Raw genomic sequence first — 17,387 nt, forward strand, 5'->3', positions numbered from 1 at the left:
TCTCGACCACATGTTTGTGGTTTCCAGTCATCATGTTTCAAAGGAGTGGCTTGTTTATTCTCCTCAGCTCTCAGATTCCTGGTCACAGCTTGGCCCTGGGCTGCCATCTTCTATTAAGGCTAAACTGGACAGAGGGATGTAACTTAAAAATAGGAAGCCCTGACATGCTCTGTGAGTGGACAATATTGCTGTCAATCATAAAAATAAATGCTGGTGTTTATCTCCCCCACCCTCTAAAATGTATTAAAACGTCCCAAGGAACTTCACGGGAGCGTTATCAGACAAAATTTGACACCGAGCCGCACAAGGAGATATTGAGGCAGATAACCAAAAGCTTGGTCAAAGAGACAGGTTTTAAGGAGCGACTTAAAGGAGGAGAGAGAGATAGAGAGATAGAAAGGTGGAGAGGTTTAGCAGCATGAGGTGCCATGTAAGCTGTCAGCAGAGGCTTCATCACGGTGGGCTCTACTGTCGTGTTGCTGGAGCTGACTGCTTGGATCACGTTGGACAGAATGGTCCCCGTGCTCTGTGTGAAGCCTTGACACAAGTTGGAGCAGGACTCCTCTATGCTCTGAACCATTGTGTGCAAGCTCGCTGGCAGGCTGCCCAGTGCATCTAGCATGTCCTGGTGTATGCCCATCAGCCTTCTTCAGTAGCCTGGGCCTTCAAAGTCTGCATCCGAGTCCTCTGCAGCAGAGCTGGAATGCGATTTTGTCCTCTGGCAAGCTGGCACCTGTGGCATCCTATCCCCTGCACCTTGTTGCATCAGGCCTGAAATCCTGCACTCTTGTGCCCGGTGATTGACCACACCATCCTGACTTGAAAATCTATCAACTTTCCTTCATTGTCGCTGGGTCAAAATCCTGGAACTCCCTCCCTAACAGCACTGTGGGAGTACCTTCACCACACGGACTGCAGCGGTTCAAGAAGGTGGCTCACCATCACCTTCTGAAGGGCAATTATGGATGGGCAATAAATGCTGGCCTTGCCAGCGACGCCCACATCCCAGGAACAAATTAAAAAAATGGAGACCCCTCCTCTACCCTAGCCTCTAAAGTGCGTGCAGCGCCAGTCTCTGAGCTGGTGCTTGCTGGAGTCAGATCGCTTGACACTACAGCTTCAGGTAAGCTAGCCTCCTCTGCCTGAGGTATCTCAATATTATCAGCATCTGAAATGATAGAGAGGAACAAGGATTAGCTTTTAGTGTAAAGGGTGAGCAGAGAGAGATGAATGGCTGGTGAAAGCTTCTGCAGTTTGTCATGCAGAGTGTGGAGGGTGAGGTGGAAGGGAGAAGGGACAACGAGGATAAGGTGTGAAGAAACCCTGCTTGACATCTCTTCCAGCTTTGCCAATCACCACAACCTTGACTCAAGCCCCTGCCCACGATGCTTTCTTCCACAGAGGAGTGGGTGTGCAGGTGGGCTTGGCCTCCTCCGGTGAAAGCCTCTTGGTGCAGGTTGTGCACAATCTTCTCCTTCAAGAAAGAAGGGAATATGTTAGTGTTAGAGAATGTGCCTGTAATTCTCTAATAGTGTGTAGGATGTGAGTTGTGCAGTGTGTAGGATGTGTGTTGTGTGAGTAGCAGAAGGCGGTAGAGTGAAATGTGGTGCAGTGCTTGTAGGAGAGCTGAAGAAAGCGAAAGAGGGGAGTATTATGAGTAGCGAGGCTAGGAGTGGTGGAGCAGAGAGTAACAGCAGTATTTTTACCTTGACACTTCTGTTGAGGTCATTAAACTTTTTCCTGCCATGCCCTGGCAGCTAAGATCTAGGCCTTGATCTCCTCTGCAATTTCTTCCCACTGCTAGCAGGGGCTTTCTGCTCCCTGGAAGGAAAGAATCTCTCTCCTCTTGTCCACCACCGGGACCAAGGTCATCAACAAAGCATCAGAGAACAAGTGTGCCCTGTCTGGACCTCTTCCTGTCAGCTTCTTCATTCTGGTGATCTGCAGCCAGAGTGCATCTTTCCTTTAAGAGGTGCTCGTTTCCCCCCTCCCCCCATCACACTAAATAAAGATGCAGCTAATGAATAGCATGTTTGTCAAAGTGGACTCCTTTCTCAAATGCCAGAATCATTTTAATGAGGTCCCAGCACAAATCTAACATATTATCTGGGACCATGTGAACAGACACATGCAGCGCCTGCGTGTCCGATTCTCCGGATTATTGGTCCAGAGCCGGGACCAATATTCTTGCGGGAAGATTTGCTAGTGCTGTTCGGGAGGATTTAAACTAGCTTGGCAGGGGGATGAGCACCAGCATATGGGAGTAGAAAAGCGGAATAAGGTGCATGAAAGAGTGAGTGTGTTGGATAGTACTAGAGGCGGAAGTAGTACCATAGTAGATAGGAGCAAACCAAGAAAAACTATGAAAAATTCAAAAATGGGTTTAGAATGCATGTACGTAAACGCATAAAGTTGGTGAGCTACAAGCACAATTAGCCGTGTGGCAATATGATGTGGCAATAACGGAAACGTTACTTGAAAATGTTGAGGACTAGGCACTTAATATTCAAGAGTACAGGTGTTCAGAAAAGATAGGGAAGGAAAAAGGGAGGTGGGGTGCCAGTGCTGATTAAGGAAGACATTGTCGTGTTGGAAAGGGAGGATGTTCTTGAGGGGACAAGGACAGAATCCATTTGGTTAGAGTTGAGGAGCAAAAAGGGAATGATCACGCTATTGTAGGTATTCTATAGCCCTCCAAATAGTGAGAGGGAAGTAGAGGAGAAAATCTGCAGGGAAATTGCAGAGGTATGTATGAGCTATAGAGCTGTGATATTGGGGGACTTTAATTACCCAAATATTGACTGGGATAATACTCAGGTAAAGGGAAAGGAGGGGGAGGAATTTCTGAAATGTGTTCAGGAGAATTTCCTTGACCAGTATGTTCTTGGCCCAACTAGGAAGGAGGCATTGCTGGATCTGGTGCTGGGGAATGAGGTGGGCCAGGTCGACCAAGTGTCTGTGGGAGAACATCACAAGATTTAGATTAGCAATGGAGAGGAGCAAGGAACAATCTAGAGTGAAACTTCTAAACTTGAATAGGGCTAACTTTAATGGGATGTGAAAGGATCTAGCCAGGGTAAAATGGAACCAAAGACTAACAGGAAAAACTGTAACAGAACGATGGGAGATCTTTAAGGAGGAGATGTTCCAAGTACAGGCTAGGTACATTCCAACAAGAGTGAAGGGTCAGGGAACCAAAATAAGGGCTCATTGGATGACGAGGGAGATAGAGAAGATGATGAAACAAACAAAGAGGATGTATGATGCATGTCAGGTGAATTCTTCAAGGGAGAACCAGGCCAAATACAATAAATTGAGAGGGGAAGTGAAGATGAAAATAAGATTGGCAAAGAGAGAATGAGAGTAGAGTGGCAGTTAACATAAAAGGGAACCCAAAAATCTTCTACCGGCATATAAACAGTAAGCGGGTAGTAAGAGGTGGGGTGGGGCCTATTAGCGACAAAGAAGGTGATATATGCTTAGAGGCGCAGGGCAAGGCTAGAATACTCAATGAGTACTTTGTATCGGTGTTTACTAAGGAAGTGGGTGCTGACAAAATATCGGTAGCAGTGGAAAAGGTAGAAGCAATGGAAGGGGTGAAAATTGATTGACAGGATGTATTGGAAAGGCTGGGTATGCTTAGAGTGGATAAGTCGCCTGGTCCAGATGGCTTGCATCCCAGGTTGCTAAGGGAATTGGGGGAGGAGATAGCGGAAGGGCTTGCTATAATTTTCCAATCTTCCCTAGATGCGGGGGAGGTGCCTGAGGATTGGAAAGTGGCAAATGTGACACCATTGTTCAAGAAAGGGTATAAGGACAATTCTAGTAACTACAGGCCGTTCAGTTTAACATCAGTGTTAGGTAAAGTTTTAGAAACAATAATCAAGGAAAAAATTAACGGGCACTTGGAGAGGTTTAAGCTAATTAAGGAGAGCCAACACGGATTTGTAAAAGGCAGATCATGTTTGACTAATCTAATTGAATCTTTGATGAAGTAACAGGGAGGGTCGATGAAGGGAATGCAATGGATGTTGTCTGCATGGATTTTAGGAAGGTGTTTGACAAAGTGCCACATAGAAGGCTGGTTAACAAAATTGAGGCTCATGGAATAGGTGGGTCAGTGGCAGCTTGGATAAGGAAATGGCTTAAGAACAGAAAACTGAGTTGTGGTAAATGGCTGTTTTTCAGACTGGAGGATGGTAGACAGTGGTGTTCCCCAAGGGTCAGTGCTGGGGCCACTGCTTCTTTTGATATATATAAATGACCTGGATATTGGAATACAAAGTAGAATTTCTAAAATTGCTGATGACACCATACCTGGGGGTGTGGCAAACAGTGAGGATGATACCAATCGACTGCAACAGGTCAAAGAAAGGCTAGCAGAATGGCCAGACAAGTGGCAGATGGAGTTTAATAGAGAGAAGTGTGAGTTGATGCATTTTGGCAGAAGGAACAGGGAGAGGCAACATACACTTAATGGCACAGTTTTCAAGAGTGTGCAGGGACAGAGGGACCTGGGAGTTAATGTGCATAGGTCCCTGAAGGTGGCAGGACATATTGAGAGAGTGTTTAGCAAAGCATATGAGATCTTGGATTTCATAAATAGAGGTATTGAGTACAAAAGTAGAGAAGTTATGCTGAATCTTTATAATGCGCTGGTTAGGCCACAACTGGAGTATTGCGTCCAGTTCTGGTCACCACACTTTAGGAAAGATGTGCAGGCTCTTGAGAGGGTGCAGAGGAGATTTACCCGAATGGTTCCGGAGATGGGGGATCTTAGCTACAAAGACAGGTTGGAGAAGCTGGATTTGTTTTCATTAGAGCAAAGGAGGTTGAGGGGTGATTTGATAGAGGTGTACAAGATTATGACGGGTTTGCGCAGGCTGTTCCCACTAGTTGATGGTACAAGGACTAGGGGACACAGATTTAAGGTTTTGGGCAAGAGATACGGGGGCGGGGGGGGTGAGGAAAAACTTTTTTACGCAGCGAGTGGTGAGGACCTGGAACTCGCTGCCGACGGAAGTAGTGCAAGCGGACACACTCAATGTTTTCAAGGAGAGACAGGATAGGCACTTGAGGGAAATAAACGTGCAGGTCTACGGGGATAGAGCTGGGGAATGGGACTGACTCGATTGCTCTATAGAGAGCTGGCACGGACTTGATGGGCCGAATGGCCTCCTTCTGTGCCGTTATGACTCTATGGGCAGGATTTTCATTGGGCCGTGGAGGCGGGATTGGAGGCATGTGGGTGGTTAATATCCTGAAATCGGGGGGCATGAACCCATCCCGCACCCAACCCGCCTCCATGCCAGTTTCAAAGGAGGCAGGTACCCGACCCGCACTGGGGCGAAGGGGATTAGTGCCAATTAACTGCCTGTTAACAGGCGGTTTTTAGCCTAATCCCTATTTTTAATGTTGAAGTGTGGGATTCCTGACGGCTCCAAACCACGCCAAGTTAGAGGAGGCGGACTGTCGGGATGAAGGGCTGGGAGGGGTCAAGATGTCCAGTGTTCAGGTGAGTGATGGGTGCATGAGTGCAAAGGTAAGTGTGTTTGGTGTGTGTAAAATGTTTAAATAAGTTTTACATACCTTTACTTACCTTTGCAGCCTTCCTTCCTTCAGGTGTCGGGAGTCCCTCATCTCACCGACACAGAAAGCAGAATGGCTGCGAGCTGTCAAAAATTGGAGCATTCAGTTTTCTGTTCCGGGGAGATCTCTAAATCATCCTGAGAGGAAGGAATTAACTTAGAGTACAGATTGTCAGTGTTTGACAGCTTCAAACAGCTGTGAAATGCTGATATTTCATCTTTCAAAAGGTCTTAACAGATGAAATATCAATCTGTGACGTCACCTGTTGCCGGGTGGCCCTTAATTGGGCGGGCTCAACAAGGTCAATCAAGTCAAAATCGTGTGGGTTGGCTAGAACTCGATGGAGGCGGGACTACAACCCCGAAAGTTGTAGTCCCGCCTCCTACCCGACGCCTCAATGAAAATCCAGCCCTATGACTATATGGCCTCTGGATTACTAGTCCCATAACATAACCACTACACTACCATGCCCATATCCATTTTGCTGTTACTGTGAACTAGAATTAACTTTTCATGCGGAATATGCAGGCATCAGTATTCGACTTCAAGTATGAGAACTATTATTTGAGGAGATAATGGCCTAGAAATTCGAGTAGGCCAGAAACCTGCCAGTAACAGTGCCCGCAGAGAGTGCGCAGGCAGCACCGGTATTTTGGTGCTGCCTGCTAATTAACATCAACGGTGCAGAGAATTTGTGATTTAATGTGCTCTTCCCGGCACTAAGCTCAGCAGGAATCCGATGGTTGTGTCTGTGTTCTGCTGGCAGTTAAGGAGAACGAGGAAGAAACGAGTGAACCTGTTGGCCATGTACAGAACAGTTGCCATATTTGGTACTGTGGCAGAGCCACTAAGAGACTCTGAACAAGTGTACATAATTCCTTTTAACGATGTGTTAGCTACAGACTAAATCTGTACCATTGTATATACTGTTTGCATGTACAGGGCACGGGCCCTTTAAGAGCGCAGGCAAACGTGATGACATCATGCTGCCGATCACGTGATCACCCTAAACGCGGGAAGAACGTGATGACGTCATGACGCCATCCACGGGACCGCCCAGGCAGTCCTCGTGGAGCTTCCAGCCAGTTAAGACCTGTATACATAGTTCTCTTGCATCAATCTGTTTAAACTCGTTAGTTTGACATTAAAAACCTTTTTGATTGATTGCCTGCGTCGAACTCAATCTCTGGATAGGAATTTGACCATTCCTACATTGGTGACCCCGACTTTTGTGAACAGTATTCGCAAAAGGAACACAGCATGGAGAACAACGCTGTCTCATTGAAGCTGCCGCAGTTCTGGGAGCAACAGGCAACCTCCTGGTTTATCCAAGCTGAAGCCCAGTTCACCCTGAGAGGCATAATTGAGGATCAGACCGATACTTCTATGTGGTCTCCACTCTCGATAGCTCCACCGCCTCGCGGATCGTCAGTCTTCTGGAAAACCCCCGACTGACCGCAAGTATGAAACCCTCAAAGCGTGGTTGCTGCAGGTCTTCGGGCTCACAAAATCAGAGTGCGCCTGTCGACTGCTCGCTATGCCCGGGATCGGGGACTCCAAACCTTCCGAGCTGATGAGCCACATGCTCACTCTCCTCGGCTCCGAACCGCAATGCTTTCTCTTCAGAGAGTTATTCCTCAGCCAATTGCCGGAGCAGGTGCAAGTGGCCTTGGCAAGGTCCGAGGTTGAAGACGGCGCAGCGCTCGCTGCCGAGGCAGATAAAATATTTGCAGTTACGCAGCAGTACTGCGCTGCCACGAGGCGCCGCCCCAGCTACTCAGCCTGCGGGGCTGTGCTTCTACCATGCCCGGTTTGGCGCGAAGGCGAGATGTTGCTGCCCTCCCTGCAGCTTCTCTCAAAAAGAAACCGACAACTCCGTCCAATGAAGAGCGGGTCTACCGGGTGCCCCGCGGCCGCAATGGCAGTTGGCAACGCAGGCAAGCTGCTCTTTATCACGGATACCCTCTCCGGTCGTCGGTTCCTCTGCGACACCGGAGCGCACTCCAGCATCCTACCTGCGTCAGCCCTCATGGGAGGCATGGCCTTCCCCTCGAAGCGGCTAATGGCGGCGCTATTCGGACCTTCGGCAGATGGCGGGTCCAGGTGTGCTTCGGCAGCCAGCGATTTGTTTGGGAATTTGTTACGGCCAAGGTTTCACACGCCATTCTCGGTGCGGATTTCCTGTGCGCTAACGGCCTCCTGGTCGATGTGCGGAACCGACGGCTGATCAACGCGGCCACGTTTCACTCTATTCCTTGCCACCGTAGTAACACCATGTCGCGCGCCATCTCCTGCGCTTTCCCAACTCCGGATGAGTTCACTCGCCTGCTAGGTGAATTTCCAGACCTGACCAGACCTACGTTCTGCTCTACAGCCATGAAACATGGTGTGGAACACCACATCACCACCACCGGCCCCCCGGTTCACGCGTGGGCCCGACGCTTCGACCCCGGCAAGCTGGCGGTCACGAAGGCGGAGTTTGCAATGATGGAACGCCTGGGGATTATTCGCCGGTCAAATAGTCCCTGGTCTTCGCCTCTCCACATAGTACCGAAACCTGTCGGCGGATGGCGGCCATGCGGCGGCTATCGGTGACTAAATGACGCCACCACTCCTGATCGATACCCGATCCCCCACATTCAGGATTTCTCTGCCCATTTGGCAGGAAGCACCGTGTTTTCCAAGGTTGACCTTGTCCGAGGCTACCACCAGGTCCCGGTACACCTGCAGGACATTCAGAAGACCGCAGTCATCACCCCATTCGGCCTTTTCGAATTTTTGAGGATGCCTTTTGGGTTGAAGAACGCCGCCCAGGCCTTCCAGCGCCTCATGGACTCTGTGCTGCGGGACCTCAAGTTCCTTTTCGTCTATTTAGACGATATCCTCGTTGCCAGTCGTAATAAGGAGGAACACATCGTGCACCTACGCACCCTCTTTCGGCGCCTCAGCCAACACGGCCTGATTCTCAACCCGGCCAAGTGTCAGTTTGGTCTGCCCCACATTGATTTCCTGGGACATCGCATTACCTCGAAGGGAGCGGTGCCTTTGTAAGCAAAGGTAGAGGCAGTGACATCCTTTCTGCACCTGCAGAACATCAAGGCCCTGCAGGAGTTCCTCGGAATGTTAAATTTTTACCACCGTTTCGTGCCTAAGGCAGCTCTGCTTATGCAGCCCCTGTACGAGGCCCTCAAGGGCAAGTCTGGCAAGGATCCGGTAAGCTGGACAGTTGACATGGATCGGGCATTCACCGACACTAAGAGCGCCTTGGCCAATGCGACCATGCTGGCGCACCCGCTTCCAGGAGCCACCATTGCTCTCACCACCGACGCATCAGATTACGCAATCGGCACTGTACAGGAGCAGTGGGTGAACGGGACATGGCAGCCGTTGGCATTCTTCAGCCGTCAATTACAGCGCAACGAGCGGGCGTACAGTACTTTCGACAGGGAGTTACTAGCCCTTTTTCTGGCCATCCGCCATTTCCGATTCTTGTTGGAAGGATGTCCTTTCACTGCCTTCATCGACCATAAGCCACTGACATTTGCCATGGCCAAGACCGCCGAACTGTGGTCATCCCGGGAACAATGCCAGTTAACATATATCTCCGAATTTACTACGGATATTCAGCACTTGGCCGGTAAAGACAACCTGGTGGCAGACTGCCTCTCCCGTGCGACTGTGCATACGGTCCAGCTGGGCATCGACTACGTCCTCATGGCAGTGGACCAAGTCTCAGACCCCGAAGTGCAGGCTTACCGCACCAACACCACTAGCCTCCAAGTGGCCGACGTCCGGTTTCATTCGGCTGGTACCACGCTGCTTTGTGACGTCTCCGTTCGGGACCCTCGTCCTATCGTGCCGGTCGCCTGGCGCCGCAAGTTGTTTGACATTGTACATGGGTTGTCACACCCAGGTATGAAGGCTTCTCAGAAGCTAATGTCATCTAAGTTCGTTTGGCGGGGCATGCATAAAGATGTCCGCAACTGGGCCAACATCTGCGTGGTCTGCCAAAGGTCCATGGTACAGCGCCACGTCAGGGCTCCATTGACCACCTTTGCAGTTCCGGAGCGACGGTTTGACCACGTCAACGTGGACCTGGTAGGACCACTTCCACCTTCCCACGGTTTTACGCATCTCCTGACCATAGTAGATCACACCACCAGATGGCCTGAGGCGGTTCCCCTGTCATCTACTACTTCGGCGGATGTGGCCAGGGCATTCATCTCTTCCTGGGTCGCCCGTTTTGTGGTGCCTGATGACATCTCTTCGGACCGGGGACCGCAATTTTCCTCCGAGCTCTGGAATGGGGTAGCTCAGGGACTTGGGGTTAAATTGCACCGCACCACAGCCTACCACCCACAAGCGAACGGTCTGTGTGAACGGTTTCACAGATCGCTTAAAGCCACACTGAGGGCCAGCCTCCAAGATGCCGGATGGGCAGACAAGCTGCCGTGGGTCCTGTTGGGCCTTCGCACGGCCCCCAAGGAAGATCTTCGCTCTTCCGTGGCAGAGCTTGTTTATGGTCAGCCTCTGCGAGTGCCGGGGGATTTCCTGCCAACACCAACGGAGCCATGGTCCGTCTCAAGCCAGCTCATCAGCCACCAGGAAGCAGCCAGATGTTTCGCGTCGGTTCCCACATCGCATCACGGGTTTCAGGGCTCTCACGTTCCAGCAGAGCTGAAAGACGCCGGTTACGTGTTCATCCGCCAAGATGCTCACCGGGATCCACTCAAGGCCCCATACACTGGTCCTTTCCGCGTGATAGAGGCAGGAGACAAGACCTTCACCGTGGATGTCGGTAGCAAACTGGACCACATTTCGGTTGACCGTTTGAAACCAGCACACCTGGACCTTGACCGACCCGTCGAGACTGCACAGCCGCCAAGGCGAGGTCGACCGCCCACCATCGTCACGCCGGAACAAGTGCAACTGCCCGCCAGACTGCCCGCCGTCCAACAGCTTCCGCTTCAGGAATACAAGACTCGTTCTGACAGGCTCGTCAGACCCCCTCACCGTTTGACTTTTTTCATTAAAGACAATTCTGGGGGGGTGTGGTAAACCACTGTTTGTATTCCACTGTGTACATGCCTGGACATGCCTCGGCTGACTCCTCCCACAAGTCCTAGTATAAAGGTGACTGCTCCCCAGCCCCTTTGTATTCTGGACTGGTCAACCACTCGAGGCAGACCTTCATTCTTTTGTTAATAAAAGCCTTTAGTTACTCTCTTAACTCTCAGTCTTTTATGAGTAATTGATAGCGCATCAATTTTATTAACAAAATTTTTATAATGGAGAAGATCCTCACACCAGCATGCCTGGACTTAGATCATCGGGAGGCGGACTCATCCACCAAGTTTACTCACTGGCTTAAGTGTTTCAAAAAATTCCTGACCGCCTCCGCAGCAATCAAATCGGACGAGGACAAACTGGATGTCCTGACCTCCAAAGTGAACCACCGAGTGTACTCGGTCATCCAAGACGCGACCTCGTACGTGGACGCTATCAAGCTCCTCAAGGACCAGTACACGCGCCCAGTGAACGAAGTGTATGCCAGGCACCTTCTGGGGAGTCGTAAACAATAACCTGGGGAATCGACCGTGGAATACCTTCAGGCACTGTCTGTGCTTGGCCGGGCCTGTGGTTGTAAGGATGTAAAGGCCGCCGCGTACACAGAGGAACTTATCCGGGACGCTTTTGTAGCAGGCCACAGATCCAATTACACCCGACAGCGACTGTTGGAGCAGAGTGACCTCGACCTCAACAAGGCCTCTGAACTTGCACTATCACTGGATGCAGCCTACCGGGGCATGGATGCCTACTCCTCTGCACCGTGGACGCCACGGGGAATGACAGCCTGGGACACGGTAGGACCGCCTCATAGCGCCGTGCCACCCCAGCCACACCCCAGCAACGGCCCAACTACCGCAGCAGTGTCCCAAGGCCAGACAGCAGTGCCCCAAGGCCAGAAATGCTACTTCTGTGGCCAGGCAAAACACCCGGCGCTGCCCGGCGAAAAACGCGATCTGCTCGGGCTGCGGGAAGAAGGGACACTACGCTAACGTCTGCAGGGCCAAAGCCACCCCGAACCCCAGCAGCGCCGCATGTGGGCCATGCGGGCCGCCATCTTGGGCCTCCCCGGCCATGTGCGAACCACCGGTACAGCAGCCATTTTGGACGCCTCCAGCCACATGGGGATCATGGACGCCGCCATCTTGGACGACAGCCGGAACGCAGCAGGCCCCCAACACCGCCTCATCTGATACCCGCAGCGACACACCGACCCCTACGCTGGCATCCGTTACACTGGACCAAGCGAGACCGCACCAGCTGGCCAGCTCCACAATGGACATTAAGGTAAATGGCCACGATACAATCTGCCTTTTTGACTCTGGGAGCACGGAGAGCTTCATCCACCCCGACACGGTGCGACGTTGCTCTCTCCCAGTCCTGCCTGCGCACCAGCGGATTTCTATGGCCTCTGAGTCCCAGTCGGCGGACATCGGCGGCTACTGCGTAGTGACACTCGTAGTAGACGGGACCGTGTACGATCATTTTAAACTTCTGGTCCTGCCCGACCTCTGCGCTGCCGTCCTGCTGGGATTAGATTTCCAGTGCCACCTTAAAAGTGTTACGATGGCGTACGGTGGACCCCTACCCCCACTCACAGTCTGCAGCCAGCAGCTCCCAAATTGCCTGCCGCGCACCAGGTGCAACCTCTCCACACTCAGAGTCACCCCCCCCCCCAACTGTTTGCTAACCTCACCCCCGACTGTAAGCCCATCGCCACAAAGAGCAGGCGATACAGTGCCGGGGACAGGGTTTTCATTAAAACCGAAGTGGAGCGGCTCCTGAAGGAAGGGATTATTGAGGGCAGCACCAGCCCCTGGCGAGCCCAGGTTGTGGTCGTTAAGACCGGCGAGAAGCAGCACCTGGTCATCGACTACAGCCAGACAATAAATCGCTACACCCTGCTGGACGCCTACCCACTCCCCCGCATAGCTGATATGGTCAACCAGATCGCGCAGTACCGCGTCTTCTCGACCATTGACCTGAAATCAGCGTACCACCAGCTCCCTATCCGCCCTGAGGACTGCCAGTATACTGCCTTTGAGGCAAACGGCCGCCTCTATCACTTCCTTAGGGTTCCCTTTGGCGTCACCAACGGGGTCTCCGTCTTCCAAAGGGAGATGGACCGGATGGTAGATCAAAATGCGTTGCAGGCCACTTTCCCATATCTGGACAATGTGACCATCTGCGGCCGTGACTTGCAGGACCATGACGCAAACCTCGAAAAATTCCTCCGCACCGCCCAACTCCTGAACCTGACATATAACAAGGAGAAGTGCATATTCCGCACAAACCGCCTCGCCATCCTTGGCTGTGTTGTGGAACACGGAGTCATCGGCCCCGACCCCGACCGGATGCGTCCCCTTATGGAACTCCCACTGCCCCACTGCCTCAAGGCCCTGAAGAGGTGCCTAGGATTTTTCTCCTATTATGCCCAGCGGGTCCCCTACTATGCGGACAAGGCCCATCCGCTGATCAAGTCCACCTCTTTTCCCTTGACGGCAGAGGCCCGCTTAGCCTTCCACCATATCAAGGAAGACATTGCCAAAGCCACCATGCACGCAGTGGACAAATTCATCCCCTTCCAGGTGGAAAGCGACGCGTCCGACTTTGCCCTGGCCGCTACCCTCAATCAGGCGGGGAGACCCGTGGCCTTCTTTTCACGAACCCTCCAAGGCCCGGAGACCAGACACTCCGCTGTTGAGAAGGAGGCCCAGGCGATTGTGGAGGCTGTGCGTCATTGGAGGCACTACCTGGCCGGAAAACGATTTACCCTGCTCACTGACCAACGTTCAGTTGCTTTCATGTTTAACAACAAGCAGAGGGGCAAAATCAAAAATGACAAGATCTTGAGGTGGAGAATCGAACTTTCCACCTACAATTACGAGATCTTGTACCGGCCCGGGAAGCTCAATGAACCCCCGGATGCGCTATCGCGTGGCACCTGCGCCAGCGCGCAGATCGATAGACTGCGGGCCCTCCACAATGACCTCTGCCACCCGGGGGTCACCAGGTTCTTCCACTTCATCAAGGCCCGCAACCTGCCTTACTCTGAGGAGGTCAGGACCATGACCAGGAACTGCCAAGTCTGCGCTGAGTGCAAACCGCACTTTTATAGACCAGACAGGGCCCACCTGATAAAAGCCACTCGCCCCTTCGAGCGCCTGAGCGTTGATTTTAAAGGGCCTCTCCCCTCCTCCGACTGCAATGTGTACTTCCTCAATATTATTGATGAGTACTCCCGTTTCCCGTTCGCCATCCCCTGCCCGGACATGACCAGTGCCACGGTCATTAAATGTCTGAACGACCTCTTCACCCTGTTCGGTTTCCCCAGCTATATCCATAGCGACCGGGGCTCATCGTTTATGAGCGACGAACTCCGTCAGTACCTGCTAACTAGGGGTATTGCCACAAGCAGGACCACCAGTTACAACCCCCGGGGGAACGGACAGGTGGAAAGAGAAAATGCGACAGTTTGGAAGGCCGCCCTGCTAGCCTTAAAGTCTAGGGGCCTTCCAACCTCCCGCTGGCAGGATGTGCTCCCCGATGTGCTCCACTCTATTCGGTCACTGCTCTGCACTGCCACTAACGCCACCCCTCATGAGAAAATGTTTGTCTTCCCAAGGAAGTCCACATCGGGGACATCGCTACCGCCATGGCTGATGTCCCCAGGGCCGGTCCTACTGAGAAGGCACGTGAGGACCCATAAAATGGACCCCCTGGTCGAGAGGGTCGACCTCCTCCACGCCAACCCCCAGTATGCTTACATTGCATACCCGGACGGGCGGGAGGACACAGTCTCCATAAGAGACCTTGCACCCTCGGGGGCCGCAGTAACCCACTACTCACTACCACCCCCCCCCACGATCCGATATCCAGTCCCAGCAGACGGCAGGCCTGGGCCCAGCGACCCGCTCGACACCTACGAGGACGACACGCCTGTGCCACAGCCTACGCGGGACTCGCCGCCGGAAGCTCCACTACCCCTGCCGTCGCCACGCCGATCACAGCGGCAGACAAGACCTCCGGAGAGACTCCAATACACTAACTTTTAATACACTTCACCCCGCCGGACTCAATTTTAAACAAGGGGTGAATGTGGTAAACCACTGTTTGTATTCCACTGTGTACATGCCTGGACATGCCTCGGCTGACTCCTCCCACAAGTCCTAGTATAAAGGTGACTGCTCCCCAGCCCCTTTGTATTCTGGACTGGTCAACCACTCGAGGCAGACCTTCATTCTTTTGTTAATAAAAGCCTTTAGTTACTCTCTTAACTCTCAGTATTTTATGAGTAATTGATAGCGCATCAGGGGGCGCATATGGCAGAGCCACTAAGAGACTCTGAACAAGTGTACATAATTCCTTTTAACGATGTGTTAGCTACAGACTAAATCTGTACCATTGTATATACTGTTTGCATGTACAGGGCGCGGGCCCTTTAATAGCGAGGGCAAACGCGATGACGTCATGCCACCGATCATGTGATCACCCTAAACGTGGGAAGAACGTGATGTCGTCATGATACCATCCATGGGACCGCCCAGGCAGTCCTCATGGAGCTTCCAGCCAATTACGACCTGTATACATAGTTCTCTTGCATCAATCTGTTTAAACTCGTTAGTTTGACATTAACAACCTTTTTGATTGATTGCCTGCGTCGAACTCAATCTCTGGATAGGAATTTGACCATTCCTACAGTACAACAATTTACCGGCCACCCGCTCACCAATCAATGTTACAGCATTGCATTCAGCTTTTGTGGAGAAAGCTCTCACTTGTTTAAAGCACATCAAAGTGATGCAAGCAAAGCTTCAGAACCTATCTATGGATGTCATCTTTTAAATCAGCTCAGGCTGCGGCTCACAAAATTTCTGCAGATGGAAAAAGGGTTTGGCAAATTGTTTATGCATTTGTAGGGAGTCTGTCGACTACGCCAGGGAAGTCTGTGGTTTGATCAGACTTCGTGTTTTACGGGATCGGAGGAGAAAGGGGGAGGGTGTGGGTGTACAACAGGTCAAACTAATTATCGGAAGACTGTACCTCTCATTGCACTGAAGAAGGCATGCAGCATTCAGTGTTGTTGAAAGGGAACGCAGTTCATTTTTTTTGACATTGAGCCAAGAAGGCCCATTTAATGCTTTCAAGGACTCTCCCCCCCCCCCATCACTTTACCCACACATCTCATTCTAAAGGAATAGAGATTAAGCCAAGCTCTTTATTTTAAATGCTTGTTTAAATTTTCATGAAGCAGGAACAAAAAGACATAGGACAGGAATAATCAAATCCAGCACTTTGTAGTTTTTGAGACCGTTATACTGTAGTCTTCATTTCACTGATATGCTGAGGTCACTTTAGTCACTGGCTTAGGAGGGTCTGACAACTGAGGGGATTTTACTGTTCCAAGGCGATGACAGAGTACTCAGATCTGATGATGTAAATAATTTGAATTCACACTTCAGATTTCAGAGATCAAAACAATGAACATCCATAGGTGATTCCTAATCCAAACCTCAAGCTTACTCTTCTAGTCACTCAGAAGTAATCACTTGCAATATTCTGCATCTTCCCATTTGTTACATTCAGTATTACAATCTCAGGCAGGACAGTTTCAAATAAGCAAACCACCGAAAAAAAATTAAACTTTAGCTACAAATGTCAAGGGTTAGCTATCAAGACCTCGGCTTGCGATTAATATAAACACTGCTATGTGGAGATAATAGTCCTGGCTGTCTTACATTTGTCACTTGAAGCATCATCATGGCTGTTTCCGCTGCTGAAGTGCTTTTAGCAGCTGCACACACAGGCGTGCTTTGGAGAGGGCGGCAAGAGGAGCGATAGCCAAAATGGATGAGTGGGCGGCAACTCAGCATGGCACACCGATTGACGTCACGCTCACTAATTACAATACTTTCAGTAGGCGCAGGTAACTGCAGCACTGCCAGTCTGCTGAAAATGGCGGCCGTCACAGGTACCCCCATTTTTCCCCCCAAAACAGGCCTTAATGACCAGCGCAAACACTTCGGCCTAGAAATTCACTAGCCTTAGCGCCGCTTTTGAGGCGCTAGAGGGACTAGCGCCAGAGTTATGGCCAGTTCAAAAATTCCCTGGGGCCCTAAAGCGGCGTTGCACCAGTAGCGCTGCGCCGGCACCGATGACGTCATCGGTGTGCGCAGCGTCCCGGTTGCCATGCCGACGGGCCCCAGCGCCGAAATTCAGTTGCGGCCGCCTCGCCCGTGGCAGCCGCAACTAAGACTCTGGCAACAGAGTCCAACATGTGTTTGCGCCGGCGCATTAAAGGCCCCGCGGCGGCCGGCCGCTTTCCCGCCGGCCGCCTGCCCGCAGCTCCCTCCCCGGACTTCTCCCCCCCCCCCCCCCCGGAACAGATGCAAGCCCGGCACTTGTCCGAGGTGCCGGGCTCATTTTTGAAGAGATTTGCGCGGGCCGCGGCCGGGTGCAGGCAGCTCCTCCTTAACGGAAGGAGGAGGCCTGCACTTCCCGAGCCTGCCGCACCGCAGCGGGCGCCGCAGCGCCGGAATAGCGCCGCAATGCGGCGCGTTGCGCCAGTTTTCAGGCGCTAAAACCCTTCAGTAGCGCCGGCAGCCGTTTGGGCGCGGCGCTACTGAATTTTTGGCGCGCGCAAAGGGACTTAGCGCCGGCGCTAACTTCCGGCGCTAAAGCCCTGGCGCAGCGCAAACTCAACTTCTAGGCCTTCGAATTTCTAGGCCAAA

The 17,387-nt window shown here is 51.8% G+C and overlaps 1 protein-coding gene across 1 annotated transcript in view; it reads right to left on the reverse strand.

Moving 5' to 3' along the window:
- malrd1 (MAM and LDL receptor class A domain containing 1) overlaps positions 1-17,387 on the reverse strand; it is a 408,505-nt gene that overhangs the window by 85,194 nt on the left and 305,924 nt on the right. The gene's annotated exons all lie outside the window — the stretch shown is intronic.

The sequence above is a fragment of the Somniosus microcephalus genome, chromosome 5 (assembly GCF_052327205.1).
Source record: "Somniosus microcephalus isolate GS21.2 chromosome 5, FLI_Smic_1.0, whole genome shotgun sequence".
NCBI lineage: Eukaryota > Metazoa > Chordata > Chondrichthyes > Squaliformes > Somniosidae > Somniosus > Somniosus microcephalus.